At 37.9% G+C, this 12,100-nt stretch overlaps 1 long non-coding RNA gene across 1 annotated transcript in view; it reads left to right on the forward strand.

The window, feature by feature from the left end:
- Positions 1-1,764: 1,764 nt before the first annotated feature.
- LOC129052048 (uncharacterized) overlaps positions 1,765-12,100 on the forward strand; it is a 34,637-nt gene continuing 24,301 nt past the window's right edge. The window contains exon 1 of the long non-coding RNA XR_008516768.2: positions 1,765-1,963. This is a non-coding gene — a long non-coding RNA (uncharacterized LOC129052048). The remainder of the gene's footprint in view (positions 1,964-12,100) is intronic.

Genomic DNA, 12,100 nt, shown 5'->3' on the forward strand with positions numbered 1-12,100 from the left:
GGGAACCGAAGCTCAGAGAAATGAGCCGGCCCAGTGCCCCATGGCCTGCAGGAGCCTGGAACAGGGAAGTGTGCAGGGGAGGTCTCTGCTTCCTGAGAGACAGTGGTTGCAGAAGCTCTAGGATCAGACTCCCTGAGCTGGAATCTGGCTGTGCTTCTCTCTTGCTCTGTGATCTTGGACATTGCTTCCTGTCTCTCAGCCTCTATTTAATCATTTCTAAAACAAAAATAAGTACACAGGACCATGATGTGGGCTCGGTATTTGTGAGTAATTTTGATTGCTGTAGTCGTTGTGGTTAAGGGACCATCAGCAGTTATCCTTCTTGGAATCCCGGTTCCTAGGAGAGGGAGGGAGCACAGGATTGCTCCAACCTCAGTCATGTGAAAAGGGAGTGCCTCACACACTCTCCCTACAGCCCACCACGCCTGTCATGTCTAGACAACCAGACAGATGCTCGGGCCTGAAGGGTGACAAATCCACTCACAAGATACAGCTTGCTAAGTGGCAGTGGCCTTTTATTCTCTGACATCTTTCCAGACCCTTGAAGGGATTAGAACTGGATTAGTTTGAGATGAGCCTGGCTCAGCCGTTATCACCTGTTTATAGGATAATGACATTATCTAGTTTGGCCCGTAAGGGCCTCCATACGTAGGAGCTTTATTCTCTTTGATCTGGAGGGTCGCAGACAACATATCTTTAAATCTAAACAAACTCACTGAAGCCTCAAGATAAGTGGTCAAAATACCCAGCGGGAAGAAAGGAGCCTCTCCTTTCCCTTCTTGCCCAATGCAAACAGCAATTTTAAAATCGTGTGCACTCACACGATTTTAAAACCTAAAACTCATCCTGCCACTTTGGACCCTAGCTTCCTTGTGTCTCCTTTCACGCGTGCACGGAATTCTGAAGTTTGTAGAGCTTTTTCAACCCGTCTCAACTTATATGGTGAGCACAGCCGTCTGTGAGCAGAGCAGGGTGAGCTCAATACACATGATACAGGCTGGGACACAAAACACAAGGCTCAGGGAAGACAAGGAGTTTGGCAACCTTCATGTCTTTTTCAAGAGAGGAGCTGAGGTTAAACCCAGCTCATCTGGAAAAACCCAGCACTCATTTCACTGCCTGAAGCCATCTATGACCCGACCTCTCTGCCCAGACAGCTTTCCTTAAAGAGGATCCTCATTACCCTTCACAGAAAACATCTGTTTAGACAGATGTTCCAGGAGGTCCTTGGCCCAAGTCCACTTTCTTGTCCCAAGGCTTCCCTAACACCCATCATCCCTTAAAAATTATTTTTATTAAAGGATAATTTACATGCAATATAGGCAATCTGCTTTAAGTGTACCAACCATTTGTTAAGTTTTGGAAAATGTGTACCGTTGTGGAAATGATGCAGGTCAGGAAAGCCCCAAAACTAGGGCTTAGCCTGGGAAGTTTCTTGGTTTTGCCCAGGAAAGAATTCAAGGGGGAGCCGGTGGTATTAGACAGCAGCTTCTATTGAAAAGGCCATGCGCAGCAGCAGAGGGACTGCTCCTTGCAAAGCAGGGCCACCCCACAGACTGTGTGCCTGGAGGAGCAACTCAGAGGCACCTCTGCAGACACATTTATACCCACTTTTAATTATATGCAAATTAAGTGGCAGATTATGCAGAAATTTCTAGGAAAAGAGTGGCAACTTCCGGATCACTGGGTCATGGCCATGGAAAGGGGCAGGGTGTTGCCATGGAGTGTTGCCATGGCAGTGGCAAACTGACATGGCACAATGATAGGTGTGTCTCAAGGAAAGTTGCTTCCACCCAACCCGTTTTGGCTAGTTCTCAGTTTGGTCCAGTGTTCAAGCCCCACCTTTGGAGTCGAGTCCCGCCTCCTACCTCAGAACCACCACCATAATCAGGATTTAGAATGTGTCACCCCAAAAAGTTTTTTCATGCCCCTGGCCCCTTGCTTTCAATCTCCTACAGCTCCTGTGAGTATTGATCTTTCAGTCGCTATAGTTTTTCTTTTTCTAGAATTTCACCTAAGTGGAATTATATAATATGTATCAGCTTCTTTCTTATGTCTGGCTTCTTTTACTTGGCATGATGTTTTTGAGAGTTAGGCATTTTGTTGTGTGTTTGATTAGTTTGATTTTATAGTGTGTTTGATTTGCTGTTTTTCTTTATATTGCAGGGCAGTATTCCACTGTATGTATACACCATAAAATGATTTATCAATGCTCCGGTTTTAGACATGCAAGTAGTTTCCAGCTTAAGGCCATTCTGAATAAAGCTGCTATGAACATTTAGGTACAAGTTTTTGTGTTAACATGTTCTCACTTATCTTGGACACATATCTAGGAGTGAGATTTTGGCCCATATGATAAACAGATATTTACATTATAAGAAACTTTCTATTTTTTAAAGTGGCTGTATTCCTGCCAGTAATGTTTAACATTCCAATTGCTCCACATCCTCACCAACACTTGGTATTGTCAATCTTTCTAATTTTACCATTCTTGTGTATGTATAGTAGTGTCTTGTTGTGGTAGTATTTGCATTTCCTTAGAAACTAATGATGTTGAACATTTGTTCATGTCCTTAATTGATATTCATAATATTTTCTTTGATGAAAGGCCAGTTCAAATCTTTTACCCATTTAGATTGATTATCTTCTTATATTTGAGTTGTGCCAGTTCCTTATATATTCTGGGTATATCTCCTTTTTCAGATATTTCTAGCAAATATATTCTCATAGTTTGTGGCTTGTCTTTTCATTTTCTTAGCCATGTCTTTCAAAGACTAAAAGTTCTAATTTTGATAAGTCATTTATTAGTTTTTTCTTTTATGGTTTGTGTTTTTTGTGTCTTATGTAAGCAATTTTTACTTAGACCAAGATCACAGGATTTTCTTGTCTATTTTCTTCTAGAAGTGTTAATTTTTATGTATAATGTGAGCTAAGAAATGAGTTTTATATTTTCCATGTGCATATATTGTTATTTCAGCATGTTATACTTCTCAATGTATGTAAGTCTTTTCTATTTTATCTCAGTAATAATTTGTAGTTTTCAGAATATGTCTCTCACATTGTTTATTTTATTACTATTAATATTTTTGATACTATTATAAAAGGTATTTTAAAACTTTTCTTTATAAAAACTTGTACATTTTTATTTTTATTCCTTTTTCAATTTTTAATTTTTGTGGGTACATAGTAGGTGTGTTTATTTATGGAGTACGTGAGATATTTTGATACAGGCATGTAGTTCGTAATAATCATGTCACAGAAAATGGGGTATCCATTCCCTCAAGTATTTATCCTTTGTGTTACAAACAACCCACTTATACTCTTTTAGTTATTTTTAAATTTAGAATCAAATTATTAGTTACTGTGGTCACACTGTTGTGCTATCAAATACTAGGTCTTTTTCATTGTTTCTGACTAATTTTTGTACACATTAATGATCCCCACTCTCCCATGTTGTATATTTTTATGTCTAGACCATATATTCTGTTACATTGCTAAATTGACTTATTAATTATATCTTATTATGTAGATTTCTTGGATTTCCTCCATAGATTATCGTATTATCTGTATGTCTTTTGTTTTTCTTGACTTACTGTCCTATACGGGACCTCTACTGTAAATTTTAATCAAAGTGGTGAAGCAGACTTCTTTGCCTTTTTCCTAATCGTAGGGGAAGATTTAATCTTTCATCATTAAATATGAACTTAGCTGTAGGTTTGTCATAGATACTCTTAATCTAGTTGAAGAAGTTCTCTATATTCTTAGTTTGCCAACAGTTTTTGTTCATGAATTGGTGCTCAATTTTGTTCAATGCTTTTTCAGTATCTATGATTGCAATTAGTTCCTGCTATGCTATTTAAAATCTTGCAAGAAAAACCTCAGTGCTTATGGAAAAATTGGGGTGACAGGCACCACACTAAAAAACTTTATCAGTGACACACACAAGAAAAGAAAAGATGAGAACCTAATAAAAATGGTACCACTGTTTTCCACATATTACTACATAGCTGATTTCAGCTCAGTGCAGTTTTTTGCATTCATCTAGTTTTCCTTGATAGCAAAATTGTGCATAAGCAAACACAAAATTCAAATTGTTCTTAACATGGAATTGCATTGAAACAAATTCACATTTCAAAACAAGTGTTACAGAAGAATTTATTGTAAATTTTTGTGTTTTATAGTTTATTAATAAGGTAAATTGCAATGATTAACTTTTGAATGTTAAACTAGTCTGCCGTTCCTTGGATAAGCCCATTTCGTCATGATATATTATTATATTTGTATTTTTCTGGATTTAATTTGTTAAAATTTGTTAGGGGTTTTTGGATGAATATTTATAAGGCACGTTAATGTGTAGTTCTGTTTTATAGTAATGTCTTCGTGTTATTTTCATATCAGATTAAGGCTGGCTATGTAAAATGATTGAGGATATATTTCTTCTCCTATAATTTCTGGAGTGTTTGTATAGAACTGATATTGTTTATTCTATAAATAAACAGTAGAATTCATCATTCAAGTAAACTAGGCCTGAGATTTTCTTTGTCAAAAGTTTTCAAATGATGAATTCCATTTCTTTAATAGATAAAAGGCTATTCCGGTTACTTACTCCTTCTCAAGTGTGATTTGATAATTTGTATCTCTCAAGAAATTTGACAATTTCTTACAAGTTATTGAATTTACTGACACAAAGTTATTTCTCATATCTCCTTATTATCCTTTCAAGGTCTGTGCAATATGTAGTGATGTCTGTTCTGTAACTCCTAATATTGGTAATTGCTGTGTTCCTTTTTCCCCTTCTTTTTTATTAATTAGTCTTTCTAAAATTTTCTTCATTTATTGATACTTTGAAGAACCAAATTTTGTTTTCATAGATTTACTCAATTATCTGTTTTTTATTTTATTAATATCCAATCTTCATAATGTTCTTTCTTTCTGCTCACTTTGGGTTTCAGTTGCTCTTTGTTTTCTAATTTCTTCGAGTAAAAATTCAATCATTGAGTTTAGTTTTTTCTTCTTTTCTAATGTAAGCTTTAAATATAACAAATTTCCTTAATTATCACTTTATCTACAACCCACACATTTTGATTTTTTAAAATTCAGTTCATACTATTTCCAGGCCATAATGTTGTTTTATTTTTCCTGTGATTTCTTTTTTCACTCATGGATTTTTAGAAGTATGTTTTTAATTTTCAAATGTTTGTGATTTTTCCAGATACCTTTCTGTTATTGATTTCCAGGTTATTTCCACTATGGTCAGAGACTATCCTTATTTTTCAATTTTTTAAAAATTTATTTAAACTTATTTTAAGACCTAGAATATGAGCTACCTTAGTGAATGACCCATACAGACTCGAAAAAATGTGCATTCTACTCTTTTAGGATTTTCTCTAAATGTCCCTAAAGGTCACTCAGTTTTGGTTAATTGACAGTGGTGTTCTGGTGAATGTTTAACTGAAATCTGGAAAGAAAAAGTCCTGATATGTAGTATTTGATAACTTCTGTGGTATATGCATTCTTATCATGGCTGATTTTAAGCTAACAATGTGCTGTCACCAAACGTGAAGTTGGGAAGAGAAGTATACAAATTGCTTTCACTAGCCAGTGCAAGCTAGTTCTAGCACACCACAGTGATTGTGGTATTCAAATCTTCTGTATCTTTGTTGCTTTTTGTCTGTATATTCTTTCAGTTACTGAGAGATGAATGTTGTAATCTCGAACAATGATCACTGATTTTTCCATTTCTCTTTTCAGTTCTTTCAGTTTTTGTTTTAATGTAATTTAAAGCTTTATGAAGTGTACATGCATTTAGCATTTAAGTGTGTTATAACTTCTTGATAAATTGATCCCTTTATCCTTATGAAATGTACTTCATTATCACTGGTAATTTTCTTTTCTTTGAAATATATTTCTCTGATACTAATATAGCTACCCCCACCTTACCTTTGATTAGTGTTTATATGGTGTAGAATTTTTCATCCTTTTACTTAAAATTTTTTGAATAGTTTTGGATTTACAGAAGAATGCAAAGATAGTACTGAGATTCTCTGCATAACTGTCACTCATCTCTCCCTAATGTTAACATCTTGAACAACTATGGCAGATTTGTCAACATTAAGAAATTAACATTCGTGCATTATTATGAACTAAAGCATATTCTTTACCTGGATTTCCCCAGGTTTGCTACTAATTTCCTTTCATGTTCCAGGAGTCTATCCAAGAGTCCACATTTGTATTCTGTTATTGTGTCACCTTAGTCTCCTCTGGTCCATGAAGATTTCTCAGTCTTTTTATTGTTTGTCTTTGCCTTTATGCGTCTAAAATGTACTAGCCAGGTATTTTGTAGACTGTTTCTCAATTTGGGTTTGTCTGACATATTCTCATGTTTATACTGGGATTATAGAATGTGAAATGTCCTCATTACATCTTTTAGGGGCGGAAATGATAAAAATGACACTATTACTGATGTTAACTTTGATCATTTGGTTAAGTCTGCCAGGTCTCTTCACTGTAAAGTTACTATTTTTTTCTCTATACTGTATTCATTGAAAGTGAGTCACCAACTTCCCAGAATTAAGGACTTAAGTTATACTTCCTGGAGGGGAGAGAGTATTTATATGTAAAGTTATAGAGATATAGGTATGTGTGTGTATACACATACACATACACACACATACCTATAATTTTATATCTAAATATGCATATATAAATATACATATTATACATGTATATACACATATATAATGTTTATTGTATAAAATTATTCAAACATTTGTCCCTTTTCCCAACTCCTTGCTTATTTGTAATTTCTTTCTCTAAAACAGTGAGAAACTTGGCTTCCTTTATTTATAAATTACTAATTTTTATAGGTAAAGTAGTTTTATAATTGCTAAATATATCCCTGTGAGAAACACATTTACCACCTAAGGTACTGTGTTTATATATAGTTTTTTGTTGTTGTTTTTATTTAGGTCGGCACATTTTTTCTTCATCCCAGTGGTGATATTTTGTCATATTTGTAATAGAGTTAGATTCATTTGTCAAGGTCTACATCCCATCCTGGGATCTTTCAATATCCTGGTTGACTTCTTAAAGAAAATTACATACTGTAAAGTTTTCTTTGTAGTGTACAGTTATGTTGATTTTGAGATAAAAAAGCAGTACCATCTATCTACCACCCAAGAACCATACAGAATAGTTTCATCCATTCTAAACATTTTCTTCTCTGTCTCGTTATAGTCAATGCCTCCCCACTCCCTAACCCCTGGCAATCCCTGATATGTTTTCTGTACCCATAATTTTGTCTTTTCTATAATATTATATAAATAGAATCAGAAAGTAAGTAAACTTTGTGTCTGACTTCTTTCATTCAGCAAAATGCACTTAAGATTTATTCATTTTGTGTAAATCAATAGCCCATTTCTTTTTATTGCTGAGTAGGGTTATTCCATTGGATAGCTATACTGCAGTTTGTTTATTCACTTATCTGTTGAAGAACACTTCAGCATTCTTTTTCTTTTGTCCTCTCTGTGCCCTATATTTAAAGTGCATTTCTTTTAGACAAGTCTTGTTTTTATATCCAAGCTGACATTTTTTTAATCAAAATATTTAGACCATTTACATTTAGTGTAATTTTTAATATGATTAAATTTATCACTTTGCTATTTGTTTTTTAATTTTCCCATTTGTTCTTTTTTTCTGTCTTCTTTTGGATTAGTTATTTTTAACTACATTTTATTTCCACTACCATTTTGTGTTTTAGTTTTCTAAAGTTTACAACATACATTTTTTAGCTTACCAATTTACTTTCAAATAATATCATGCTACTTAACATACTTTATAAGAATCTTAGAACAGTATACTTGCATTTCTTTCCTTACTTCTTGCAATTGTTCTTATATGTTTAATTACTTCTATTATTAACTTCTAATGTGAAGTTCCAAACTAAGAAAATGGCCTCTAACCATAGAGAACAGTATCAAATCCTGGCTTTCTTACTTACTCATTATGTAATCTTATGCAAATCACTTTACATGTCTGTTCCTCAGTGTCATGGTAAAGTTGTCTGTAAAATAACAAGCTTGATATGACGAATAAGTAAAATAAGGCATGATATGCATGCCACACCATAGCTGGCACACACGAAGCAAGGGAACACAGTCTCCCTTGTAGGCCAAACACCAGAAGAAGTTTGTCGGGAGTGGAGAGCTGAAAGTAAACAGTTTCCCATCTCCGAGCACACTCATTGCTTGCTACTCATAGTCTGGCCCTCTGTGACACCAGGAAACAACAGCAGATGCCAAAATGAACCACAGCAGCAAACCAAGGGTGCCCATCTGTGTCAACACCAACAGACATAACTGATTCTTTTTCAAGAAGGAAATTAAACTAAAAATCAGTTGTACTTTATGTGAGCTCCCCAAATCACAAAGACTAGGTTACTAAGGAAACTTGCTTCTGTAAACTTCAAGTGTTGAATTTAAGTGGTGAGTGGTTTTGTCTGCAGACACCAGGTAGGATGCCTGCTGGAGACTGGGGGCTTCAGAACTACCTTATTTTCTTACTTCCTGGCCCAGCTGGCTGCCTCTTCTCCTGAGCTGCTAGCTTTCTTCTGGAGGGATGGATAGGCTAATGCACTTTTGAAGTAAGCTCTGGGTTCAGACACACCTGGGTGTAAATCATGGCCCATAATTCACTAATCATAACCCTGCGGAAGTCACTTAGCCCCACCAACCCTCAGCTTCCTAATCTACAAAATGGGAATAAAAATGAAATTTAATGAGATAATGTGTTTTAGCTAAGAAGAGTAGTGGGATAATATTCTAAAATATTAACCAATCTTCCCTTCTCTTCCTTGCTTTCATTTATCCCTCAGTTCATTTTGTTTCTATCTCTTAGGCCCTGGGCAGAATATAGCAGCAGAAAGCAGGCAAAGAAAGGAGTCTTTTCTGACTGTAGATTTCCAGAAACCTAGGCCCTAGGGCAGGGGCAAGTCTCAGAGGACAGATTCAGGAGACAGAGAGATGATGAAGGACCAGGAGTGTGGGCTGTCAGACTGGAAGCTAGTCTGAGTTAAATCTGGGAGGAATGAAGGAAGGGAAACTGGAAGGGTGAGGGCTCTGATTCCAGGCCAAGTGCAAAGAGGCCCCAATCGGTTTTGTGGGATCCACCAATGGCTGTAGAAGGAAAGGGAAAGGAGACAGGGCCCGATTGCCTGGGCCAGCCTTTGAGTTACACTGGCTGGGTGGTGTGTCCATGCACACAGGCTCCAGGTCAGAGTGAAGCCCAGGATGAGGCAGGACCCACAGAGTGGCCCCTCCACACCCACGAGTTCAGAATGCCAAGCTTGATGGAGCTTGTGGGCAGGACCAAAACCTCCTTGGAGGTGACCTGCATGGACAAACCTCCAAGGACCAGATGAAGGGTGCACAATTTAGCAAAGAGATGCCACCAGAGAAGGGAGGGTGGGATGTGAAAATTTCTCTCTGCTCTTCTCCCTCTACAACTGCATTTTGCTGAATTCGTGCAGGTTAAATGAGCTTATTTCACAATCATGACACACAACCAAGGTCTCAGTTTTTGGCAGTGATTTAAGCTGTCCAGAGCTTTGTCGTGATCATGAGTACATTTAATATGCCCAACAATCTGCCAGGCACCAGGGCCTCGCTATCAGGGAAAGAACTCCTGCAACTGGGAGTCTCTCTCCTTCACTCAGCATCCTCACAAGACCTCGTGGAAGGAAGAAATCCTCTTTAAAAGCAGGGATATTCATGCTTCAGCATTTACTGAGCCCCTGCTGTATACTGGGACCAGGAAGAGACCCTGCCCTCATGAGGCTGTCAGTAGACGTACATTAATCAGTTAAAGACAAAAGTACCCTCACAGTGACCAGTTTCTAATGAGCAAACAGAACTTGTGGATGGCTGGCTTCCCCCCATGACCTCTTATAAGTGTTTAAAATAAATCAATTAATCAGTCAATTCATAGCTGTTCACTGAGTCCAGGCTGGTTGTCCAGGGCTCCCCTGGCCCAAGTGGTCTCTATGGAAGGTGCAGACACATAAGTCCCCTCCAGATGCCATAACGGATGTGAGAGCATTTGGCAAACAAGAAACTTCAATCAGACATGACAATTTCTGCTATGATGCTTATTGTTATTACTGCAGTCGTTGTTGCTATCACCGTCATTAATACAAGCAGCCCTTGTTTGGAGGAGACAGCCTGATTGGAAAACAGGACCAGGCTTGCACTCAGGATCAGGGTGTCTGCAGGGAGCAATGAGCGCAGGACGGAGCCGCAGCCTTCACTTGCTTTCTCGTCGTTCCTGGGTCTCTTCTTACCACATCCACCATGTCTCTGGGCCCTTTACTGCTCACAAATTATATTTTCATTGCATCCACTTACCTCTTTTACAGAACCAAGTGTGTTTTTTTGGTTAGTTTTTGTTCTGAGACAGGATCTTACTCTGTCGCCCAGGCTGGAGTGCAGTGGCGCCATCATAGCTCACTGCAGTCTTGAATTCCTGGGCTCAAGCGATCTTCCAGCCTCAGCCTCCCAAAGCGCTGGGATTACAGGCCTGAGGTACCATGCTGGACCTGTGTTGTTAAAAGAAACATTCTACAATTATCACGAATGGGAAGCCCCTATTATTAGACATAAATAGGAAACAACAGTTCAATAAATACAATGATTACACATTATTTGTAAATCGTAGCTAAATTCAGCCCCCATGCCCCAGCTCTGAGATAGGTATCACTTAACAGAGAGCCTCAGGATGGAATGAAAAATGTAGAGTGGTAATTTTCTCATCATGGAATCTACGTCATTTGCTACTTTGTGCCTCAGCCTTAAGTCTCTGGCCAGCCATTTTCTCCTGTTGTGTGCAAGTTGATCTAAAAATCCCCACCCAGTCCATCCCACATTCCTGCTTCCTGCCCTCAGGGCACCTTGCTCGGCTGCTGTTGAATCAGCCTTCTCTCCTTTCTGTTTTTTTTAATTAAAATAGAATTTATTTATTTTTATCGATATATAATAATTGTACATATTTATGAGGTACATGTGATACTCTAATACAGGCATACAATGTGTAATGATCAAATCAGGGTAATTAGCACAACCATCACCTTGAATCTTTATCATTTCTTTGTGTTAGGAACATTGCTAATCTTTTCTTCTAGCTATTTTGAAATACACAATATGTTCTTGTTAACTACAGTCACCCTACTGTGCTATCAAATGCTAGAACTTATTTCTTCTAACCGTATGTTTGTACCCATTTACCGACCTCTCTTCATTGCCCTGCCAACAGCCCCCACACCCTTCCCAGCCTCTGGTAACCATCGTTCTACCCTCTACTGCCATGCAATCAACTTTTTAGCTCCCACATATGAGTGAGAACATGTGATATTTGTCTTTCTGTACCTGGCTTATTTCACTTAACATAATGACCTCCAGTTCCATCCATGTTGCAGCAAAGGACAGAATTTCATTATTTTTACTGGCTGAGTACTATCCCTTTACCCATTCGTTCATGAGTGGACACAGGTTGATTTCATATTTTTGCAATTGTGAATAGTGCTGCAGTGAATATGGGGGTGCAGGTATCCCTTTGCCATACTCATATTCTTTCCTTTGGATAAATACCGAGTGGAATGATTTTATCTCCTTTAGTGCCTTACCCCTGTTCCATAGAGTCACCTCCCAAGTAGGCCACCTCCACATAACCCTGGGCTCCAGCTCTGCTTTCAGGAAAATGTAGGATAAAGCATGGTATCTTTCTAGCCCCTAAAACTGCCTTGTGCACCCCAAAGACATGAGTCCTATAACACCAGCTCCATTACCTGTTAACTGTGAAACCTGGAACAGGTCAGTTAGTGTTTCTGAGCCTGCTTGCTTGCATGAAATACTGGTAACTGTGCTTACCTTACAAATTAATAGGAGGACTAAATGAGCCGATGGCATACAGCAACAGTTTTAGGAAAAAGCAGTGGTTAGGCTGGGCATGGTGGTTCATGCCTATAATCCCAGCACTTTGGGAGGCTGAGGCAGGTGGATCACGTGAGGTCAGGAGTTCGAGATCAACCTGACCAACAGTGAGATCCCAT

Source organism: Pongo abelii, chromosome 20 (assembly GCF_028885655.2).
Source record: "Pongo abelii isolate AG06213 chromosome 20, NHGRI_mPonAbe1-v2.0_pri, whole genome shotgun sequence".
NCBI classification, from domain to species: Eukaryota; Metazoa; Chordata; class Mammalia; order Primates; family Hominidae; genus Pongo; species Pongo abelii.